This window comes from Cynocephalus volans, chromosome X (genome assembly GCF_027409185.1).
Source record: "Cynocephalus volans isolate mCynVol1 chromosome X, mCynVol1.pri, whole genome shotgun sequence".
Taxonomy (NCBI): Eukaryota; Metazoa; Chordata; class Mammalia; order Dermoptera; family Cynocephalidae; genus Cynocephalus; species Cynocephalus volans.
In genome coordinates, this window is record NC_084478.1 from 79,209,391 (window position 1) to 79,219,482 (window position 10,092).

Genomic DNA, 10,092 nt, shown 5'->3' on the forward strand with positions numbered 1-10,092 from the left:
ACAGGGAAGGGCTCTCTCTCAAGTTCCCCTATCTGAATGAGGGAAGCTCTTCCAATAGAAACACAATCGCCTTCAATCCCCTGTCTGAAGTTTCATTAACCAGGGAAGATTAATCACCAAAGAAGAAACTAAAGGTTGTCACCACCCCCGCCTGGACAGATTTTTCCTCTGTTCTTCTGAGGGCTGTTACCTGAGAGTCTTCATCTGCATCATGAGACAACATTTGTTCACAGTGCAGTTCTACCCCTTACCTTCCCATAACTTGTCGTCACCTCCCCCAGAGCCCAGAGGAACTTTGTCCCAGGCTATTGTATGTTCTTTGGGCTCATTCATCTCCCCTAAAATTATTCCCTCTAAAAATGCCTATTGCCCCCACCTCCCTCTCCCCTACGAAGAAGGTATTTTCAACCATCTAGCCTTTCTTTGCGTTTCTATTAGCCCCATGCACTTGCACATTTATAAATCTGTGTGCCTTTTCTGCTGTTAATCTATTGTCAGTTTATTTATTTCATAAGGTTCAGTTATCAAATCTTCAGAGGGAAAGTGTGAACTTCCCTACACTGGCATTACAGGTACAAATATCAGTAGAATATTACCCACTTAAGACAGCAGTGAACCCTCTAAAGTGGGTTAAAGAAGGTCTAAACTGCCAAGCACATCAATTCAGACAGGCAGAAAAAGGTCTACTTTATACATTTCTTTCATGAATCATGCAATTTGTTATCCAAGATAACAAATCTGTGTTAATATCTAAACATGACAAATGTGCATCCATCATCCCTATCTGGGAGTCACATCAGGAAATACTTGACAGGTCATGTCATTTCTATAGTCATATATAGACTATTTAAAATGCTACTACTTTCCCAGACTGTAGCTTCTCCCCATTCCAAGTCACTCTACAAATGGTTGCCTAGTTAATCTTAGTTGTGTGACCTTGAGTAAGACACCTAACTTCTCAGGGCCTCAGTTTCCTCATCTGTAAAATGAGGGAGCTGTGCTAGATTAGTGCTTTTCATACTGTGTTGCTATCTCAGTGCATTTTATACTGCTATAACAGAATATCACAGACTGGGCAAATTATAATGAACATAAATTTATTTGGCTCATGGTTCTGGAGGCTGTGAAGTCTAAGATCAAGGGGCCTCATCTGGTGAGGGCCTTCTTGCTGCATTATAACATGGCAGAAAGCATCATATGGTGAGGGAGAACAAAAGAGCGTGGAACTTGCTTTTATAAAGAGCCCACTCCTGTGATAATAAAAACATTAATCCACTCATGAAGGTAGTGCCCTCATGACCTAATATCTCTTAAAGGTCCTACCTCTCAACACTGTTGTATTGGAAATTAAGTTTCCAACACATGAACTTTGGGGGACACATTCAAACCTAGCAGTTACTTAGAGCCCTGAAGTCCCTCAGAGGTACATGGGGTGCTACTGAGCAAGGTGGGGAAAAGACAGGCTAGAGGCTGAGTTGGCAGGCTTCTTTGTATCCTCTTCAAACACATCCTTTTAGAAATTCTGGGCCTCTCTTGCAGCGCCAGTAAGCCTGCCCTGGGCTGCCTGCCCCAGCAAGAGGTCTGCAGAGGGATCCAGAATCTCTCTTAAGGGCACAGGGGCAAGCACTTTATGCAGCCTAAGAGCTGACTGAGCAGAGCCTACTGCCACTGCCAGTGGCCCCACCCTCTTTGATGAAGTACCCTTGCAACTCTCACAGCCATGCTGAGTTGCTACTTGGCTCAAGCAGACCCATGCACCCTAGCAGGGAGATTGTGGAGGCCCCACACACCTCTCTTGGGAGTACAGACCCCCACCTGTAGCACCAGTGAGCCTATCCAGATCTTCCTACCACAGCAGGGGGCCTGCAGAGGGACCCAGCATCTCTCTTGAGGGCACAGTGAGCCCACCCCAGCTGAGGAGCTTCAGAGTGACCTAGTGCCTCTCTGGGGGTCACATGGTCCTGCCATGACCGCAGTGGCCTCACCCAGAGAGACCCACTTCAGCCAAGCAGCTGCAGATAACCCTGGTATCTCTCTTGGGGGTGCAGGTACCTGCATACAAGCACAGCAACCTTACCCAGACTGGACTGCTCTGGCTAAGGAGCTTCATAGAGACCCAGCATCCCTCTTAGGAGGCACAGGGTCCCACCCATGACCTCAGAGACCTTACCCAGCATGACTCACTCCAGCTGAGAAACTCCAAAGTGATTCAGAATTCCTCTTGGGGGTGAAGGATCCTGCCCAAAACTGCTGCCGCCTCGCCCAGAGTGGCCCAGTCCAACAGTGGTACTGCAGAGCAACCCATTGTCCCACTTGAGGTTGCAGGGCCCTACCCACAAGCCCAGCGACCTCACACATAGTTGCCCACTTCAATGGTGAAACTGCACAGCACCCCAGCATCTCGGTGGTACAGGGCCCCACTCACAACCCCAGTGACCTGGCCCACTGTCTACCACCTCAGCTACAGAGCTGTAGAGTGCCCCAACACCACCTTTGAGGGTACAGGGTCCAGCCCAAAGCCCCAGTGAGTCACCCACTCTAGCTGAGGAGATGCTGAGCACCTTACTGTCTCCATCAGAGTCCAAGGTTATAATCTTAACCCCCAGAAATCCCACCCAGGATCATACATTTAAGCGGAGGAGCTACAGAGCACCACAGTGCATCTATCAGGGACACAGGATCCTGGCTGGGGCACTAGAGAGCCTGCCCAGGGTCACCCACTTCAGCCAAGGAACAACAGGGCACTCCATCATTTCTCCCAAGAGCTCAACACCTCACCCACTACCCCGATGACCCAGACCAGTGTCACTCACTTCAGCAAGTAACTGCTGAGCACCCCAGTGCCTAGGCCACACAGGCACTCACAGACAACTCTGACATTGAATATACTCGAAGTAATCACAAAGAGACTACACTACTGTGTCTACCCAGAACCAAACCTAAAACAACCTACCCAGCTGTCACTACAGAGCACATCTACAGGAGGGAGTATCTCCCCTCAAAAGCTACTCCAGAGAATTAGAAGAAGCAACTGCTCCACCAGATGCCCAGACATCAATGTAGGGACACTAGAACTATGAAAAAATGAGAAAATATGACATTCCCAAAGAAATACAACAATTCTCTAGTACTAGACCCCAAACAACAGGAAACCTATGAAATGCCTCAAGAGGAATTCCAAACAATAATATTAAGGAAACTCAACAAGATGCAAGAAAATTCAGATAGACAACACAACAAAATGAGAAAAACAACCCAGGATCAGGAGGAATTCAACAAAGAGAAAGCTATTTTAAAAAGAACCAAGCATAACTCTAGGAACTGAAGAATTCATTCAAACACAACCAAGAGCTTGAGCAACAGGCTAGAGCAAGTAGAAGAAAGAATTTCTGAACTCAAAGACAGGCTTTTTGAAATAACCCAGCTGGTCCAGAAACAAAAACAAAGAATTGTGAAAAATGAAGAAAGCCCATGACATCTCTGGGACCATCCAAATTATGGATGTTCCAGAAGGAGAGGAGAAAGGAAAAGGCAACATAAGCCTATTTAATGAAATAATAGCTGAAAACTTCATAAGTATTGGGAGAGATATGGACTTCCAATCTAAAAGGCTCAAAGATCCGCAAAAAGATTCAACCCAAAAAGATCCTCTCCAAGACACATGGTAGTCAAATTGCCAAAAGTCAAAGACAAAGAGGGAATTCTAAAAACAGCAAGAGAAAAGCATCAAGTCACATATTAGGGAATCCCCATCAGACTAACAGCAAATGTCTCAGCAGAAACTTTATAGGCCAGGAAAGAATGGGATGATATATTCAAAGTACCACACACAAAAAACTGCCAGCCCAAAATGCTACCCTAGCAAAGCTATCCTTCAGAAGTGAAGGAGAAATAATGTCCTTTCCAGACAAATAAAAACTGGGAGTTCACCCACCATCAGACCTGTCACGCAAAAAAAAATCCTAAAGGGAGCTCTCTATTAATCCAAAGAATAATAATCACTGTCATGAATACATGAGAAAGATTAAAACCCACTGGTAGAGTAGATATGCAAACAAGAAAGAGAAAGAAACTATATTATCACTACAAAAACCAACAAACAGCAAAGACAAACAATAAAAGGGAAAGAAGGGAACAAACAATATATAAAACAACCATAAAAACAACAATAAAATGCCAGGAGTAAAGCGGTGCCTTTTAATAACAACCCCAAATATAAATGGATCAAATTCCTCACTTAATAGATATAGACTGGTTGAATGGATTAAAAAACTAGACCAAAAATGAGCAGGAGTAGCTATACATCTATCAGATAAAATGGACTTTAACCCAAAAACTATAAAAAGAGACAAAGGTCATTATATAATGATAAAGGGATCAATTCAGCAAGAGGATATAACAATCACCCAACATTGGAGCATCCAGATAGAGAGAGCAAGTATTATTGGATCTAAAAGGAGAGATAGACCCCAATACAATAATAGTTGGGGACATCAGAACCCCTTTCTCAGCACTGGACAGATCATTTAGACAAAAAAATCAGCAGAGAAACATCGGATTTAAATTCAGCTTTAGACCAATTGGACTTGACAGACATTTACAGAACATTCTATCCATCAACTATAGAATATACATTGTTTGCATCTGCACATGGAACATTCTCCAGGATAGATCACATGTTAGGCCACAAGTCAAGTCTCAACAAATTTTTAAAAACTGAAATCATACCAAGTATATTTTCAGACCACAACAGAATAAAACTAGAAATCAATAACAAGCAAAACTGTGGAAACTATACAAATACATGGAAATTAAACAACATGCTCCTGAATGGCCAATGGGTCAAAGAAGAAATTAGGTAGGAAATCAAAAAAATCCTGAAACAAATGAAAATGAAAGCACACCATACCAAAACCTGTGGAATACTCAAAAGCATTACTAAGAGGGAAGTTTATTGCAATAAGTGCTTATGTCAGAATAATAAAGACTTCAGATAAACAACCTAACATTATACCTCAAAGAACTAGGAAAACAAGAACAATCCAATCCCAAAATTAGTAGATAGAAAGAAATATAATAAAGATTAGAGCAGAACTAAATGAAATAGAGACCAAAAAAAGATACAAAAGATTGATGAAACAAAAAGTTGTTTTTTTGAGAAGATAAACAAAATTGACAAACCATTAGCTAGACTAATTAAGAAGAGAGAAGACCCAAATAACAAAAATCAGGCATGAAAAAGGAGACATTACAACTGATATCACAGAAATACAAAGAATCATAAGAGACTACTATAAACAACTATACATCAACAAATTTGAAAATCTGAAGGAAATGGATAAATTTCTGGACATATACAACCTACCAAGACTGAACCAAGAAGAAATAGAAAAGCTAAACAGACAAATCAGGAGCAAAGAGATTGAATCAGTAATCAGCAGTCTCCCACCTAAGAAAAGTGAAGGACCACATGGCTTTACTAATTCTACCAAACATTTTAAGAAGAATTCATACTGATTATTTTCAAACTATTCCAAAAAATCAAAGCAGAGGCCATTCTCCCAAGCTGATTCTATGAGGCCAGCATCCTGATACCAAAAGTAGACAAAGGATACAACAACAACAAAAAACCCTACAGGCCAATATCCTTGATGAATGTAGATGTAAAAATTCTCAACAAAATACTAGAAATCAGAATTCAACAGCAAATCAAAAAGATTATACACCATGATCAAGTGAGATTCATCCCAGGGATGCAAGGATGGTTCAACACAAGTAAATCAGTAAATGTGATACACCACATCAACAAAATGAAGGACAAAAACCATATTATTATCTCAATAGATGAAGAAAAAGCATTTGACAGAATTCAACAACACTTCATGATAAAGACTCTCAACAAATTAGCTATACAAAGAAAATATCTCAACACAATAAAAGCCATATATGATAAATGGGGAAAAGCTTAAAAGCTAAAAGCTTTTCCTCTGAAAACAGGAACAAGAAAAGGATGCCCACATTCACCACTCCTATTTAACATAGTATTGGAAGTTTTAACCAGAGAAATCAAGCAAGGGAAAGGAATATAGGGCATCCAAATTGGAAAAGAAAAAGTCAAATTGTCTGTTCGCAGATGACATGATCTTATATATAGAAAAACCCAGAGACTCCACCAAAGTGTTGATGAACATTTGTTGATGAACAAATTCAATGAAGTTGCAGGATATAAAATCAATATACAAAAGTCAGTAATGTTTCAATATACAAAAGTCAGTAATGTTTCAATACACCAACAATAAACTAGCAGAAAAAGAAATCAAGAAAGCAAGCCCATTTATGGTAGCTACCAAAAAAATAAAATACCTAGTAATAAATTTAACCAAGGAGGTGAAGGAGCTCTACAATGAAAACTACAAAACACTCATGAAAGAAATCAGAGGAGACACAAAAAATGGAAAGATATTCCATGTCAATGGATTGGAAGAATTAATGTTGTGAAAATGTCTATACTACCCAAAGTGATCTATAGATTCAATGCAATCCCCATCAAAATACCAATGACATTCTTCACAGAAACAGAAAAAAACAATCCTAACATTCATATGGAACAACAAGAGACCCCAAATAGCCAAAGCAATCCTGAGCAAAAAATAAATAAATAAAGCTGAAGGCATTACACTACCCGACTTCAAACTATACTACAAAGCTATGGTAACCAAAACATGGTACTGGTATAAAAACAGACACATGGACCAATGGAACAGAATAGAGAACCGAGAAATTAATCCATGTATTTAGAGCAAACTGATCTTTAACAAAGGGGCCAAAAACATACATTGGAGAAAGGATAGCCTCTTCAATAAGAGGTACTGGGAAAATTGGATATGCATGTGTAGAAGAATGAAACTAGACCCATACCTCTCACCATGTATCAAAATCAATTCGAAATGCCTTAAAGACTTAACTATAAGACCTAAAAGTATAAAACTTCTAGAAGAAAACACAGGGAAAACACTTCAGGATGTAGTACTGGGCAAAGACTTTATGAATAAGATTTCAATAGCACAGGCAACAAAAGAAAAAATAAACAAATGGGGTTATATCAAATTAAAAAGCTTATGTACAGCAAAGGAAACAATCAACAAGAGTGGGAGAAAATATTTGCAAACTATGTATCTGACAAAGGATTAATATCCAGAACATACAAGGAACTCAAACAGCTTAATAGTAAAAAACCAAATAACCCGATTAAAAAATGGGCAAGGGAGCTGAATAGGCATTTCTCAAAGGAAGATACACAAATGGCCAACAGACACATAAAAAAAATGCCCAACATCACTCAGCATCAGGGAAATGCAAATCAAAACCACACTGAGATATCTCACTCCAATTAGACTGGCTATTTATAAAAAAGACAGAAAATAACAAACGCTGGTGAGGATGTGTAGAAAGGGGAACCCTTATACACTATACATGGGATTGTAAATTAGTACAGCCATTATGGAAAATAGTACAGAGGTTTCTCAGACAACTACAGAAAAAACTACCAAATGATCCAGCAATCCCACTACTGGGTATATACCCAAAGAATGGAAATCATGTTGAAGGGACACGTGCACTCCCATGTTTATCACAGCTGTATTCACAATAGGTAAGATATGGAACCAACCTAAATTCCATCAACAAACAACTGGATAAAGAAAATGTGGTATATATACATAATGGAATACAACTCAGCCATAAAAAAGAATGAAATTCTGCCATTCACAGCAACATGGATGTTCTTGAAGAAAATTATGTTAAGTGAAATAAGCTAGGCACAGAAAGAGAAATACCACATGTTCTTGCTCATATGTGGAAGCTAAAAATAAATAAATAAAATAAATGAATAAACAATAATAAGTTGAACTTTCAGAAGGAGAGAGCAGTATTGTGGTTACTAGAGGTGGGAAAGGGAAAGGGGGGTTAGTGAGAAGTTGGTTAATGGATACAAACAGCTAGATAGGAAAAATAAATTCTGTTGGTGTACAGTCGAGCTAGGCATCTATAATTAAGAGTAATTTACCACGTTTTCAAATAGCTAGAAGAGAGGAGACTGAATGTCCTCATCACAAATAAATGATTAAGTTTTGTAATGATGAATATGCTAATTACCCCATTTTGATGATCAACACTTTGTATACATATATTGAAATTGAAATTCAACTCTGTACCCCACAAATATGTATAATTGGTACACTTCAATAAAAAAAGAAATTATGGGCCTCTCTAAAATTTGGTTGGGAAAAAAAGAGTCATGCTACTACAAAAAGTTTAAGTAACCATTATACTTTCATGATTTCTAAGGCCCTTCTAGTTCCCCTAAACTAGGATTTTTTTTTAATGTCCCATACAAAACAAGAATTTAATCTGATAGAGTGTTTAAACACAGAAAGAGAACAATCAACTCGTATTTATTATTCCTTCTTTATAGCCACTTTATAATCTTGGATCTCAAAATAGGATAAAATGCAATGCTTAAAATGATATTCTAATATATGGTAGACATTCTGAAAGTAATTGGCAACTCCCACAATGACTGTCATTTTGAAAGCAGTAGAAAATGTCTTACAAATTTCAAGATCAGAGTCAAATTCTGCATTTTTTTTCCTCTTAGGCAACACTAAAGACATGTCTTAATCCAAGCAAATGAGGAGAAACAAATTATTTTTAGTCTCACAATTACTGTTTCCAAGTCTCCTCCACAAATTTTATCTTTCTTCTTTGTGTTCCTGGCCAAGGCTGCCCCTGAAAGTTCAGTTTACTAAAGTTACTAGAGGTGCCAAATAAACCAAATACAAGGATGCTTCAAAAAGTTCGTAGGAAAGTAGAATTAAAAGATAAATCTCTATTTTCCATGAATTTTTTGAAGTACCCTTGTAGGCAATTCTCTAGAGCCTCACTTGCTCCTCAGTTTGTAAAGCAGGAGTTGAAAGAGGTTTATTAGGATCACCTGGGAAGCTTTTTCAACCAACACCTATGCCCCAATCTCCTCTCCCTCTAGTGGAGCAGTGTTCTAGCTTGGGGCTTCACTACGTTCCACAGTTTTAGTCCGTTTTGTGTTGCTATAACAGAAATACCTGAGACTGGGTAATCTGGCTTACGATTCTGGGACAGCTGCGTCTGGCAGGGGCCTCAGGCTGCTTCTACTCATGGCGGAAAGTGGCAGGCAGCCAGGAGGTACGAGCAGATCACATGGCGACAGGAAGCAAGAGAGAGAGAGAAAGAAGGTACCAGAGTCCTATAAACAACAAGCTCTCCAGGAACTAATAGAGCGAGAACTCACTCACTACCCCTCCTCCCCCAGGGAGAGCATTAATCCATTCATGAGGGATCTGCCCCCATGACTCAATCAGTTTCCAACACTGCCACATTGGGGATCAAATTTCTGCATGAGTTTTGGAGGGGACAACACATCCAAACTCCATTACACAAGAAAGATCTTCTCCATCAAGGAGCCAAATCAATTGAGCTCAGAAGACACTGGCTTTGTCACAAATAGGTTGGGGAAGTCACTTAACTTTTCTGGTCTCGATTTTTTCCTCTGATTTTTGAGGTTCCCTTCCAGCTGTGAAATTCTGAGTGCATGTCATGTGTAAGAAGCCTTCTGAAAGTACTTTTAGCAAGGAATGACTTGTCATTTCTTGGTTTTCCAACAGCATATACAATAGAACATATAACCTAATTATATACTTTCCTATATTGCCCTCTAGTTTTTATACGAAAAGCTTTTTTCTTCTCAACTGTATTTAAAGCATATTCAGTTTAATAGTTTCTTTTAAGGGGCAGGCAATGTGCCTTCTACTTAAATCTCCTAGGACAACTCAGGGTGTGTCCTAAGGTAATCAGTATGTATTTATGTTGTTCGAAGATGTCCCTTCTTTCAAAGTCCTGTAGTAGGGGCTGACCAGTTAGCTCAGTTGGTTAGAGTGTGGTGTTATGACACTAAGCTCTACAGGTTCGGATCCCTGTACCAGACAGCTGCAAAAAAACCAAAGTCGTGGGGTCGTATTTTCCATCAGTGCTGTCCAGTAGAAATATAATGTGAGCCAC